We start from the raw sequence: 16,086 nt of genomic DNA, 5'->3' as shown, positions 1-16,086 counted from the left end.
GAATCGATTTTAAAACATTCTAGAATGTTCAAGAACGTTCCCGCTTTTTCATTTCCCTGGCGTCAGTTGGAAGCTTTAATTAAACGCCCGTATGCGACCGATTTGTCCCGATTCGCTGGCCTCTGAAAATTTTGTTCACAATAAAGGCTAGGTCATCCACGTGCTAGCGCTCGTGTAGTCCTGGTACAAAATTGTATTGTTTAAAATTATAAGTCAGGTTTGCGAGGCGTGTAATTTTTTAAAAGAACGTTGGGTTGGGCATTTCAAATTAATACGCGGTTGTGAATGTATTGTTTACTTTTATATGCAATTTAATTCGAATAAATAGGCTTTTGGCCTTGTGAATAAAGTTTAGACTTCTGTTGGTGCGGAAAGTATAGGTACCTAGTTATAAATATTATAATGGTCAGAGATTCATGCTTCTGGTTCCTAAAAGTTTCAATACTACTACTTATAAAAAAGTATTTGTGTATTTTGACAGATTCATCTTTATAATCAATAGCTACAACAACATCTTCTCAACATTTGAACTATAACAATATAGTAAAGTGCGTATTCTTTCAATACCTATCTACAAAATGTATTTTCCGTCCAGATTGTATAGTTTTTAAACAATCCATGGGATAGACACTAAGAATAATATCAGATAGAACGAAGGTAATGTATTCACAGTAAGTTTGTTATCGTGTTGTTTTATCCCCGACAGTTGCCACTTCTTTGAAGAGGGATATAATAGCGTGGATGAATGGAAACTAAAGATGATGAGATAGTTTGTGCATTGATATTTGTATATTTGATACGGAATACTATGTATTTTATAATGTGATAAGGTAAGATGTATAATTTCTATAATTTAAGTTGTGTCGCCGTCATTTCATTTTATTGTGTTTAATTACATGTTTCATATATTTTTTCTTATCATTCTCATCAAATAGTAAGTAATGCAATAAACTGTATTTATCCTTTTTAGTTATGTTGTTTGTCTACCTACAAGATTATACTATTATTGAAAATAAATAAATTAATTCAATTAATAATTGACATGACCGTATTGAATTTACAATATAAATTATGACAACCCTACCTCAAATAAATTGTTACAATATAATAAAGTTTGGCGCGAAATCTAACATTTCTTTTTTCAATAGAAAAGTTGGATTTGATTGAGTTATTTATGTTCCGAACACTGCCAATTAAACTTTTGTCTCACTTTGCTACGTTGAATGTAGCTACGAAAAAGTATTGTTAAAGTTATAGTAAATGTTATTTGGAAAAACTGGCTTTCCTTCATTTTCCCGTGATATATTTGATGAAAATATTATTAGTTCTTAATTATGTAGTTAGAAGTAAGGATAAATGTAAAAGTTTGGAAAATCCAAAAGCGCACGACTCATAATGCTCATTTAATTATGAAATATAAAATAAAAAATAAAAAAAAAAATTGTAGTTTTCGTTTTTTATTAATTGCAATTAAACGACACTGAATTAATTAATCATTCGCATTCAGTGCCCTACAATCGTCGATTAGAATATTTAAAAAAAAAATTTAACTCAAATGATGGATTTTTTCACAAGTTATAGTGTTTTCAGGTTTCACACATGACGGACAGGAAAATTTTTTGACCTATTTCGGTGTTTTTTTCCAATTCTATTGAAGTAAATCAATTTTTAAAAAGTATGGGATTACTCTCCATTAAATTATCTCGACAATAGTATGCAAAATATCTTGCTGCAAAAATGAGGCGAAAAAAATTTTTCGATCGTAAAGCACTCTCTGATGCTTCGAATCAAGAGTCGTGCAATATTATTTACATTAAGAATTTACGGTTTATTACATCTACATATACAAATATTATAAAGCTGAAGAGTTTGTTTGTTTGTTTGAACGCGCTAATCTCAAGAACTACTGGTCCGATTTGAAAAATTCTTTCGGTGTTGGATAGCCCATTCATTGGGGAAGGGTATAGGCTATATTATATCATCACGCTAAAACCAACAGAAGGGGAGCCACGCAGTTGAAACCGCGGAGCGCAGCTAGTTACTAATAACTACGTGTTACTACTTACTAGTTATGTGGTAAACGATTAGTCTTTCTGACATCAGTGTATTACGGTTTTACCACAGAATACTAAATAGTTACTACGTTTTACCCATCAATCTTGTAATAATTATGTGTTTTATATGAAACTAGCGGTCCGGCTTCGCCCGTGGTACATATTTCGCAATAAAAGGTAGCCTATGTTCTTTCTCAGGGTCTAAAGATTATCTGTGCCAAATTTCATCAAAATCGGTCCAGTAGTTTATGCGTGAAAACCATACATACATACATACATAATTACAAACCTTTCCTCTTTATAATATTAGTATAGAATATAGATTAAGGCAAAAGAATAACCATTAAATCTTCAAAATGTTTCCGGCCTTTGTTGAAATAAAGCTTGGATATGTATTCACGATTTTCAATTACTCCCATGCATATTGTGTTTATGACGTGTTCAAAACTCATTTGAAAGTTGAAAGCATTGAACATTTTTAGCGGGAAACAAAGCGTTTGAAAAACAAGAGGAAATTTTTAATTATATTTTCAAGTAATTAATGTTTGTTTTAAAATGATTTTCTTTAAAAAATATTTATGTGAGCTTGCGTAGGTTTGTGTTTTGCATAAATTCGTACCAAGTATACAAATCCTAAACATTTGTATTTTTATTCTTTTCTTATATTATAATACAAACAACAACATGAGTTTCTGTTCAACACTAGAAAAATCCATAATTCAAATAGCTATGAAACTTCACACTATACTTTAATACACGGTACGAAAATTATATTTAAAATTTTAAAGTTCACATAATTTAATTTTATTTCAACTACCAACAAGGGAATAATTAGACTATGAACAATGTTACAATTCTGGGAAAAATCATGATAAAAGAGGTATTTGAAGCGATATCTACCTACTGAAAAATAAACTCTGACATTTTCCTGCATACCAACTGTAAGGACATACCTTCTGGGAAACATTAAAAAGTATATCGTAGTAACCTGTCTTTTCATAAGAATTCTGTAAATCAAAGGGAAGCCAAATTAAAATAATAACTCTGTTTATCGGTAGAAATATTTATAAAATACATCGTATGTTAGTAGCTGTATTATTACAATACAAGTACTATCTACCTATAGCTTAAAAGTGAATCAGTCAACCTATTTTGATAGATGACCTAATGGAACCTTGCAAAAGGACTCTTTGTTAACAAAACTAATTCGAATTGTCTAAAATGGGGATTAATTTTAAGTGAAATAGCATTAGCGATGCGGAAAGCTATTACTGTGCTCCTCGTAGTTAAGACAAAGCGCCAAAATGCCTGCAACATAAAGGGAATATACAGTAACTATCGGGATACGTAATTCTCCAGGGTAATCCACCAATTTGAGCCCATACGCTGGGTTGAAAGCGAACACAGTCGCCTGTGTAAAACAGTTCAGTGGACACGGGTTAAAATTAACATGCAGATATACATACAATATGTTGTATAGATATAGTAGGTATATTGATAGGCCGATGTTTCTGTGAGGTTGAAAATGTATGGCTTTTTAAATGTAAATGATAGATCCTTCTGTGCTATAAGTACAATATAAAAATGAAATATAGTATACTAGCGAGTAGCGACCCGCCCCGGCTTCGCACGGGTACAATACTGATACTATATCTATTAACTGCTGTTATTATACATATAAACCTTCCTCTTCAATCACTCTATCTATTAAAAAAACCGCATCAAAATCTGTTGCGTAGTTTTAGAGATTTAAGCATACATAGGGATATAGGGACAGAGAAAGCGACTTTGTTCGATGTTCGACATTGACTATGTAGCGAAGCTCCAATAGGTTTAGACTTACGATAATATTGTGTATCCATATGGTATATGGTTATATTTCTAGCATATTATAATATGTATTATATTATAATTAATCAATACTCTGCAGTTTAATCAATGTGATTAGCGATTAATTCATTTTGAGCATTGTTTTAAATAATATTGGCGAAATTATGTAACTACATACACTTGAATATATTTAAATATATATCTATTATATTATAGCTAAATACGTGCTCTTTATACCGATCCAAAGTGCCATTTGTTCGTTAGCAGATATTGCAAAAGTCTAGACTTAGCCAACACTAGAGTTGAGAGCTCTTGAAGCTAGAGTATGCTTCCATTAGCAACATACACACGGAAAATACGACTATGTTTTACTTATATAGTGTGCTTAGCAAATAAAGTATGTATTGTCTTTTTTATTATTTTTAGGTAAGTATAGTTTATCAAAAAATATATTGTAAGTAGATGATTTACGAATAAAATTATAAAATATATTAATTTATAATATTTTATAGATTTGGTAAGCTGATCATTTTAGTAACTTTTAGTTCAAACCATTGAGAGGAATTTTAATTTTATCGTGCTATTTTATGTAGTAAGGGGCCTTAGACAAAGTAACAATTAAAAAACGATAACGAAGTTAGAAAAGGAAAAATGTATGGGATTGACATTAGATAGACCACGTGATCTAACGCGGCGTATGTCAATCCTATACATTTTTGCCTTTTCTAACTTCGTTATCGTTTTTTAATTGACAACATTTCATTTTTTATAAGGCCATGAAAGAAAAAAACCGTTTCTTTATTTTGCTCTTGCGATTACAGAAAAAAATTTATTTCATTTTTTAATCGCATATTTTAAGAGAAATTAAATAAAAACGATAAATGTGATGATGACGTCATACATACGGAGGAATAAAAATGCGCCTTAGCCTAATTTAAAAAAAGTTAAAAAAAAAACTATCACTGACATTTACAGGTTATGGCATGTGTCAAATTTCATATTAATGTCATTTTTGTGAATTATTCATGTAAACAAACTTTATATCGTGTTATTGTGTTTTGGTTTTCTAATTTAATCTCATTAGCGTGATATTTATTTGATTGGAGTTGGACTAATTCATTTATATTATACAAATAGTGCCTATAGTGTTCATAATTTTCTTGAAATAAAAGACTTTGTTTACTTACTAAAAGTTGTATTTATTTAACACTTTCCAACGTTTTTGGGATAGTATATTTGTTTCCTAGAAATTTTCAGCACCCCTTAACAAATCCTGCATGAAGTCATCATCATCAGTATTTGTGAATAAGTTTCTTTTGTTTAAAATTTGGATCAGCAAATAACAAATAACAATATTTACAAAGCTTGGCGAATCAAAGTGACAAATGTGCCAAAATGTAAACTGTCAAGATTTTTTTTTAATTTAAACTAGGTATGTGGCAAAGGAAAAAATGTATTCCTCCGTATGTATGACGTCATTTGGCGCTTACGACATTTTAGAATGAGATGATTTTAAAACTCAAAAAGATGAATGAAAACTTCCAAATTTAGAAAAAGCAAAAAATACATGTATAATAATTTTTGATCTAGTTTTCATTAAAATAAAAAAATAAGTAGCTTAAAATTTTGAAATGTTGTCAATTGTTACTTTGTCTAAGGCCCCTGGTTCGTAAAATAATATTTTTGTATTAACTAACTACCGACAAGAAATTTTCAACAAAAAATTAATTTCAAAATACCATATTCATTTAGTAACGCAATACCCTATCCATTTCATAAACTTTTGTATTGTCTCAGAAAAAATATTCGTTTATCATTCTCGCTTCAAACCGTTTGGTCGAAAGAGCAATACATACATAGATATATCCGTTGGTAAATTGAATATTGACAAAGGCCGCTGACCACTCAGGCGTACATTCGATTAACTTATAAATGGCTAACCTTTTATTCTACTTTCCTTGTTTTTTAGTTCAACATGTGAATGAGTATTGCTTTTGAATGAACGAAATGAATGAAAGCTTTCGTAATGATAGAAACGAATAACAATTAAATTCGTTGAATGGGAAAAGTTGTTTTGAGAAAATATTATTTTTCAGTTAGTTAAGTATATTTTTGACATTCGCGATTTCAGTTTAATTAAATTCAACATTATGAAACTCTTTTGATAAAAGTAAATTAGTTATAGTTAGTTATTTAAACGGTATTTATTAAAAAATGGTTGTTTATAATTTTAGTTCACCAGATGATGCAAATCAAAGGATATATGAAACAGTTTAATGTTTTAAAGACAACCTGACATAAGAACAAAGTTTCTAATCACAGCTTGATATTGACTTCCATAATAATGTATATATCTTATATATAAAATTCTCGTGTCACAATGTTAGTCTGCATACTCCTCCGAAACGGGTGGACCGATTCTCATGAAATTTTCTGTGCATATCGGGTAAGTCTGAGAATCGGCCAACATCTATTTTTCATATGTACCACGGGCGAAGCCGGGGCGGACCGCTAGTAATGTATAGATTACACTAATACTACGTTACATAAATATTTTTTCCAGCATCATGTTTTTACTTAACGTTTTTATTATGCGTAATTCAAGAACCCTTTATAATAGAAGAGAGAGCAGACAATTTGTGCTTAATGGAGCGAAGCTGTAGAAAATTAGGTCTTTTTGTATGTCCGTTCGTGTATTTTTATTTAATCTTTTTGGTAGTCTTTGTTACGAATTTGTTGATGAACGTATAATAGGTAAAGAGCATGTTGAACTTTCATTGTTGTAATTCGGTTGCTAAAAATGTCTTGAGCTCGTTTTACAAAAAACACCTAAAATGAACGTAGATCAACTCAACCAATTGAACATGAAGCATTTATAATAAACTAGTGGTCCGCCCCGGCTTCGCCCGTGGTACATATTTCGCAATAAAAGGTAGCCTATGTCCTTTCTCGGGTATCAAAATATCTCCATACCAAATTTCATGCAAATTGGTTCAGTAGTTGAGGCGTGATTGAGTAACAGACAGACAGACAGACAGAGTTACTTTCGCATTTATAATATTAGTATGGATTAGCTTTAAGCACTACAGAATAGTTCTCTGGCACGATTTTAAAATTCGTAAAGTTTTTCAGCGATAAGATTTTAGAAGAGCAATTACAAAAAATGCATCACGAACCGGTTGTAAATTATTATTTTTCTATATTTTGACGATTCAAAAGTCTTATAAACGTAGTCTAGTTGAATAAATAAATGTTTGAGTTTGAGTGTGAAATATTTTAATAAGTAATGAATTACGCATTACACTCAATTATGGACGGAGATATCTTAATCGCATAAAAATCATACACACATAAAAATACATTTAAAATTGTTTTAATTACAGTACGTTAATTTGTTTTTATTTTCGCGGTATTGCAAAGGAAGTAGAGCAATCAATCATCAACACAGCACTTATTTGCGCTGAGCACATGTGCTGAATAACCTTGGATGTTTCGCGTAAAATTCACGATTGGTCTTGGTTACGAGCTGCAGCGATTGTAGACAGAGAACTAATAATTTAAACTAAACTAGCTATTCCCCGCGGTCTCATCCGCATTGCTCCGCCCCTGTTGGGTGATGATATATAGCTATCCTCGATAAATGGGCTATCTACCACCGAAAGAATTTTTCAAATTGGACCTAAGATTAGTGAGTGAGTAGATTAGATGAGTAGTTCCTAAGATTAGCGCGTTCAAACAAACTCTTCAGCTTTATAATATTAAGTATAGATTTGACTATGTAATTACTTCTATAAGCGTAAGTGTACATAAAATATGTCGCATCTTCATAAAACTCAAATAATTTAGCCCTCTGCCTAATTAATGATCGTCTTTATTACCGCCCAAATTCATAAGTGGTTTGTTGTTGTTCATTCTATTGCAATTTCGATCTACTTATACAGGTTTTTAAAGTGTATCTATACTATTGGAACTACATACGTTATTATTTGCTCTACCATATAATTTATTCTAGTCCTACAGAAAGAAATTTGTAGCAGATGCAAAAAATCCTTTAATCGCGTAAAATCTGCTACCGCTCCTAACTCAAACATCCTAAATAACACAGTATGAGTTGTATTACGACCTCAAGACCTCTCCATGTGGGTTCAATTGAATAGTGGAAGAATTGAATTGGCGGTGCATTCACGCAATAAACGACGTATTGACATTGTTCATCTTGAATTATTGCATTTGCAGTTACAATGTATTAGCAAGAAATATTAAGAATGAGTTATAGATGTTAATGCCACCTGCTTTAGTGGGCAGCTTTATTTATGACGAGTAATTTTCCGTGCGCGGCAAAATTATTATAAAAATATTAACGGTATAAATGTTGACGCTTTGTACATACAATTCAATTGTGTGATTGTGATGGAAAATATGGTTGAAAATATCAAAATTTAATGTAGAAATGTGCTAAATATATTTTTTTCCTAAGCCTACACGAACGGCTGACATTACATTTAAAAAATTCACACGGGGCTTAAACACAACTCTGGTAAACGTACCTACTTAAATAAAATAATATTATTAATGTAGTGATGAAATGAGTACCTATTTACAGTTCCAAAAATATTTGTATTATGTGTTTTCCTCTTACCACAGATAATGTAAAGAAAGTATGAATCATGATAAAGAATATCAATTTTATTTATCATTCATTATTTGTATGCCAATAAAGTATGTAGGTACATTTCTACGTCATCTTACTTGTGAATTACATATTCTGATTCATATACACAACGTGTATTATCTACAATAGTACGTATTATCTTTGATTGTAACAAATATTATTCACGCAAAATAGTTTCCAGTTTATATAAGGAATTGAAGTAAAAATAATAAGTACATTCGAATCGAGAACCTTCTTTTTTTGAAGTCAGTTGATAAGTTTTCATAAGTTTCAGTTCGAAATATACGATATATCATATATAGCTATATAAATCTCTATCTAATATATATTAAATGTTCGTGTCACACGTGTTAGTTACCATATTTCTCCAAAACGGCTACACCGACTTTCATGAAATTTTGTACGCATATGGTAGGTCTGAGAATCGGCCAATTTTTTACGCCCATATTGATAAAAGTAAGGCAGAACAATGTTTTACGGGACAGCTAGTACTGTATAGTTTAATATATGTATAGGTAGCTAGTTGTAGCTTACCACAGGCCTGCTATATACAGAACTATTGCAGCTCGTCTAGAGTCTAGACTCTAGACCACAGATTACTAATAACTGTCGCTACTCGTACTCGGATGCTCTAAATTAATTTGTATTGAATTATTAAACAGTATTCGGACTGGTTTGTATATCTATATAAATCCTTTGAATGATTTGAAGTAATCAAATTAAAATGATCATCATATAGGTAATATTTGGAAAACGTATACTTAACTAGATATTTTGCGTTGAAATACTAATTTTTTTGTACATGTTCTTCTGACTAAAATGAAGTTTACATACTCACTATTACCACAGATTAGAGAATAGTTACTTCGTAACAGATACATCACTCCCATACAAAAACTAAAATACCTACGCTATATTTACCTACAAAATGCGCCGCAACTCGGCTGCAGTAAGAAATGTACTCTACGAACACGCATCGAGAAGCGAGTTTCCCGCGCACGCCGCGTGATTGCGTCATCAAACGAAAACTTTAGGGTTGTACCGAGCGCGAAAATTAAACACAGAGTTGCTGAAACACTTAATTTTTTATTGTTAATTATATTTGTTACATTATACAATAAAAAAAAATGAAATCTTATTGATAGTAGTTGTTACCTTCGGTTTCACCCGCGTGGACCCGCTATATGTGTCTCCTGGATAAAAAGTAGCCTGGTAGGTTTGTTCCTGTTTAGGCAATTGAAAAAAAGACAATTCCTTGATATTCACTCTTGAACTCCGACACCCGTCCACATCGCAAAAATCGGGCATCTTGGTAGCGAGCGCGGGAAACGTAACGCGGGTGCGCAGTCTCGCGTGTGCCAACCAACTGCCGCTTGGGTCGGTACCGACCTACTGTACGGTAGGCACTTATAGCGCGACCTTGAGCGAGTGACGGAGGCCTGCTATTACACACTGCAGTTTTGCTTCGAAAATCACGAATTGAGGTGCACGATCTTAATCAATTTTAGGATCGTATAACTTCTTTCTTTTGATTAATGTAAGGCCTTTTCATGGCATGTTTGAGACTAAAAATTTTACTAATTTTTAATCTTAACTTTCTACATGTTAATCCAACGTTTCGGTAGTCTGCATTTTCCAGAAAGATAAAATATTAACGCTCTAAAATATAAATAACCGCCCACACCTAAATTTTCTATCACACCGTAAACAAAATACGTAAAATATTACGTAAACAACTTGGCTAAATGATAACGTTTCGTAATAGATAAGTGTTTCCATCAAATATACTTGAATTGCATCTCAAGTACCTACCTATTATATCGATACTGAATGATAAGCAGTTATTTTTGCAGTGAAATATTGTATTACGTTATCTGTTGCAAAATTCGATTTGCTTGTTTCTTCTACGAATAAAAAAAATACCGTGAGTGCCGAGCACACGACGTGTCAGAAGTGAAACTTCTTTGGCAAGATTCATTGATACCAAAATCGTCGTCTTACTCCATGACGTGACGGTCTTGCCATTACGCGACCTTGTTTCACTTCAAAAAATCAAATTAATAATTTTCATTCATATAAATATTTGATACGTTTGTTTCATAAACTTTATTTTTGTAAAGATTATTGCAAAAATGGCCAGAGCGTGCAAAATCTTGAGTTAGATTAGATAACAATTTCTTTCAATCACATCTTTCAACAAATCCTACTATTATTAAAAATGCGAAATTTGTTACTTTTTCACGCAAATACTACTGAATCGATTACAATAAAATTTAGCACACATATAGAGGGTGACTTGGATTAACATAAAGGATAGATTTTATCCCGGAAATCCCACGGGAACGGGAACTATGCGGATTTTCCTTAGAAAACGCGGGCGAAGCCGCGGGTGGAAATCTAGTTAAACATAATTGTATATTATGTAACTCATTTCTCAAAAAAGGTATTTCCAAAATAATATTTCTCTAAATTTTGGTTATAAAACATTTCTAATATTTTATGAATCACAATTGATTCATACTTATCAGGTATCAATGTCGTAACTTATTAATGGAAATCTTTATTGGTGTTATTTACTTCTTCAGAGATCTCACACTACTCTTTTATTCATACTAATAAAAGGTAAGCTTATTATTGCCCAATTAACGATTTTAATTGATATATAGGTATAAACTTTCCACTGATCTTCACGATTGTATGCCATTAAACCATAATTAGAATACAACCGCACTAAATAGGGTTCCTAATTGAAAAACTGGTTTTCAAATTAATTATTGTACTTAATTTAAAGTGCAATAACAAATAAAATATCTTTAATATTTAAGGGCCGGTTTCACCACTTGCTGACAGCGTCCTTAAGGTGATGAATTAATTTTTCTAACATTTACGGCCCTTTTTAAACCTTCGTAATTTTTATATTATTAAAGTTGTCGTGATGAAAATTCTTGACAAGAAAGTTCAATAGTAACACAATACGTCTACCGTTTTAGAAACATGATTCCATAATATTTTCTCGATAGAAAAAAAATACAAAGTTCTCATTGTTATTTTTTTTTAATCTCTGGCATCTTCAAAATAACAAACGTAAAGTTACGACTTTTTGGATATTAACTATAAAATATACAACCGATACGTCTACCGATTTAGAATTTTGAAATATGCGATGGTTTTGAAATAAACAAGAAATACTTGAAATTAGCGCGCGACCAGCCAATATAGCGAGAGCCGCCCTGTACCTTCCTACCCCGATCGCTGCACGAGTCATTCTCGCTACGGCCGTCACACGGGGAACTTGTGTCGCTCGCGCAATCGTAACAAAGGGTGACAACACGATAAGACAAATGGGGACAATAAAGAAAATAAGAAGAAGAAACATAAAGGTTGGAGGAAAAAGAATGCTTACAATTGGAACAAATTAATGAAGTAAGTTGGTTTTATTTTAAATTTGATGATAATTGTATTATAGACGATGTTTGATATGTACCCCTGTTTTAAGTACATAACGAACGTGTAAGATTTTTTCATTTATAGCATAGATAATCTTTTCAGAAATCCGGAATCCAGAAGGAAAATAAACCCACTGATTGTTCACAATGTGAACCCACTCTTTCGTAAGTACCTTTATTCAGTCAAAAATGTATGTTATCAACGCTCTACTGGTTTTATCGCATGATTCCATTTTTAGCAAAAAGCAACAAAGTGCAAAGAAATAAAAAATCATGGTGAACTTAGTGGAAGTATGGTGGACATAATATGGAACAGGAGCTCATTGGAGTAGTATTATATTTAAAAAAAATACGAATAAATTTCAAGAATTACATTTCTTAGTAGGTGGTAGATAAGTATGTTGTATAAAGAATTTGATGTTGATATTTATTTCATTTATACTTACTACACCTGTGCGGGAAATTGCTTAGTACTAAAACAGGTTTATATTCATATTTACATAGTAATGTGAGTTTTCATTTCGAATAATTTTGTGTAAGTATATTAAATTGAGTTCCTGGGTGATCTGGAAACACAATTGGGCCCGGAAGATGGCGCTGCAGTCACTCCTCCTAATCACATGAACCGATTTGGATGAATATTTGTGTGCACATTTCATTGTTGTGGGATGATTGGTTGATTCGTTTTCACATTAGCTAATATTATGTATTTTTGTTGTAAACTTAATTTAATGTTTATAATACATTATTATTGGTATAAATAAGCCAGTGTTCGTCTCACATTGCTGTACCTGCCTACCTACCCTACCAGGGCCTAACTTTGTTCTGGCTATTTTATTTTGATTATTTGTAATGAATAATTACAATTATAATAGAGTGCAAAAAATAAATACATGCGTCAATATATTTTGTGTTTTTTTTAAAACAATTTTTTTATTTAAAAAAATATCATTCCGACCGCGGCTTTGCCCGCGTGGAATTAGGTTATATCGTGAATCCTGTTTTTTCCCACAGAAGTGTTCAGTTCGGATAAAAAGTATCCTATGTGTAAATCCAGGCAATTAGCTATATTTTATCAAAATTGGTAATGTAGTCTTGACGTGATTAAGTAACAACTAACAAAAAAATATACAAATTAACATCCAAAGTTTCGCATCAGTTTTACTGTATTAGTGATATCTTCCACTCTTGACTTTGACTGAGAAGAATTAGGGTTTATAACTTCTTTCAGAAATAGTACCTTTCATTTCTGGGCATGATGTAATATAATATCTAATGAATTCAGTAGTCCGCGTTATTGAGTACCTACCATTTCATTTTTTCAGAGTAACAATATTTTTTGTTATTTTAAAGATTATTTATAACCTGTATTATTATGTAATAAAGTAAACATTACGAAATAATAATAATTATTAATTATGTCTAAGTAGTTGTTAAAAAGAAGATTATTTGTTTATAAGCAAGAAAATAAAACCAATAAATCAACAATTAAATAAATGTATAACAATACTAGCGGTCCGCACCGGCTTCGCCTGTGGTACATATTAACGTTTTCTCTACATAAGAACCATCCTCGTACTTCAAGGAATATAATAAAAAAAGAATTATCGAAATCGGTTCAGCCGTTCTCGAGTTATGCGCTTACCAACACATTTTGCGATTCATTTTTATATATAAGAAGATTATAACTGTATGACGACTCCATACATGTTTGTCCCGAGTCGGCCAGCGGCAGCGCGGCGAGTTTGCAAGAATGACTTCGCGCACATCCGCGTTCGCGATAGCGAGATATTAGACTCCGCCCGCCAAGCAGTGGATTTTTTTTGTGTATCGTCTTAATAGCCTTTATTTTTGACGTTTTGTTTTCATACATTATTAAATAAATAAAGTAAAGTGACAAATTTTGTTACTTTAACTGACGGATAAGCTAACCAGAACATATCCAGAAGCTGTGAAACCGCCAACAGCATTGGTATAATCATATATATCTTGCAGAATATGTATAAATCGTGTTAATAGAACAGTACTGAATATACTAAACAATAAAACAACATTAAAACAATTTTTATTCCTGGCATAAAAGTTATGATGGAATAAAAAGCATAATAAATTATAATAAAAAATATATTAGCTTCATTTAAATATTTTTCTTCGTAAAATAAAACGACAGTCAGCTGTAATGACCGTCATTCAAATGAGACTAACTGGATTGTATACGAAGTTTTGCAACGTGTGAATCTAATATAATAATTAATAACAAGAAAATGTATTATCTCATTTAAATGTATTCATTATTATCTTAACAACGTCATTATATCTACGATTGAATGATTCGTAATATTTCTATCAATTATGACGTGGTTTATTGAATTGGAATTAATGCGTTATAACATTTTTTATATTATTATAACTTTTGTTTAAATTTATCTCTAAATGTGTATGTAGTTATTGCTAAATAGGTAAGTATCCATTTAATATTAATATGTTATGAATCACATCAAGACATTTAAATATATTAATCATTAATTTTATAGCATAACGCAAATATAAATAAAAGCTAAACACTAGAAAAACATTATCAACAGCCACTCACCATAATAATGATTAGATATCCAAAAGTATTTTTTTCACACAATTTTTTCAAACAAAACCAAACAACGATCAAACTTTAAATTTAGAAACCACAAAAATGTGCTTCCACACAGGCACACAATTTAATACTGTCCTACCAAACCTAATCGGCACAGATAAAAAATTTGACATATCTGTTTTCGTTTGCTGTCAAACGTACGGACCCCATGCCACGATAATTCTTATAAATGTTGTTTCATATTTCACAGAAATATGAATTTTCAATGCAACCAAATAAGCCACATATTAGAATATCGACACATTTTTGGGTAATCTGTGACGTTTTTATTGTGTCTATGCTTTGGCGCGAAATTTCGTACAATGAACTATACACCTAATTCCAATTTAATAAGGTCACATCTTCCTTGCGTTGTTTACACAGTCATTTAAAAAGAATCGTTTACCTGAACACGATAACTCTAATCGGTTATGTTTTGTTTGGTAAAAGCATGACGTATATCATATTTGTCTTCTTTAGGACCATACTTTCGTTACATTTTTACGGCACGTTTTGACTAAAATTTTAAGTAAATTACGTCATTTGAGAGTAATAATGGGGATTGTTTTTGTTCATCGGAACAGTGGCGGCAAAGGTATTGTAAATAAAGTCATCCACCTTTTTATACATTTTCAAAGGACTGAATGGCATTATGCAAATTGTATTTTTTATTAACAAAACGAGTGTCTCGACAAGGTGAGATTAGATTTGGGTAGAATTAGCCCGAAAAATCCCATTTTATGTTATCTCGTCTTAAAAGCTTGTTCATTATTTCGCACGGCATGCAAATTAAATGCAATTTATGACTATGTAAAAAAGGAGAATTTAAACATTGATTTATAGCTTATATTTTTATCGTAATTTACTACTTACTTTAAAAATATAAAAAATGTTAGCATAACAGTAACAAATTCTCATTTTTATTTTAGCTCCGGCGATATTATCTCTGCCACTTATAACTTATGAAGGAACAATAAAGCAAACAAAATCCGAAGGCAAATATTTGGCGATATTTGAAAGCAAAAAACCACCCATAGGTTTTAGATACTATCATTATAATGTCAACAGAGTGAGTAAACATGGCTTATCTTATCAGGGATTACGGTAAATCTGAAGACCTTGTGAGTGATCTTTGCTTTTTTGTTAGTTAAAAAAAATGTTCCATATCGTATTTGGACAAAAAGTATTATACTTTAAAAGACTTTGGACTCATACGTTCTGTTATTGATTATTAGCTACAAAACATTGTAACGTAAAGTGAAATATGTACCTATATTATTAAAGTTGATTTAATTTTTTTAATTTCATACGCATACAGTCGTCAAAAAGGATCAGGTAGGTAAATAAAATAGTGCCTATATCCAATAGTGATCGTAATTCCTAATACTTACAATATTTTACCGATGATACATATTACCATCATATTACATATACATAATAATATTTAAATCAATG

At 31.3% G+C, this 16,086-nt stretch overlaps 1 protein-coding gene and 1 long non-coding RNA gene across 2 annotated transcripts in view; one reads left to right on the top strand and one right to left on the bottom strand.

Moving 5' to 3' along the window:
• The window catches only part of cv-c (RhoGTPase activating protein), a 232,080-nt gene that overhangs the window by 34,339 nt on the left and 181,655 nt on the right, over window positions 1-16,086 (bottom strand). The window lies entirely within an intron of this gene.
• Window positions 11,842-13,261, top strand: LOC149899769 (uncharacterized). Its single transcript, XR_016457896.1, has 3 exons — window positions 11,842-11,979; window positions 12,106-12,167; window positions 12,242-13,261. It is a non-coding gene; the product is annotated as an uncharacterized LOC149899769 (long non-coding RNA).

The sequence above is a fragment of the Colias eurytheme genome, chromosome 20 (genome assembly GCF_061535395.1).
Source record: "Colias eurytheme isolate Ceu_HAF_F1 chromosome 20, ilColEury1 Martin Lab GWU primary, whole genome shotgun sequence".
Taxonomy (NCBI): Eukaryota; Metazoa; Arthropoda; class Insecta; order Lepidoptera; family Pieridae; genus Colias; species Colias eurytheme.
This window is presented reverse-complemented; position numbering and strand designations above follow the sequence as displayed.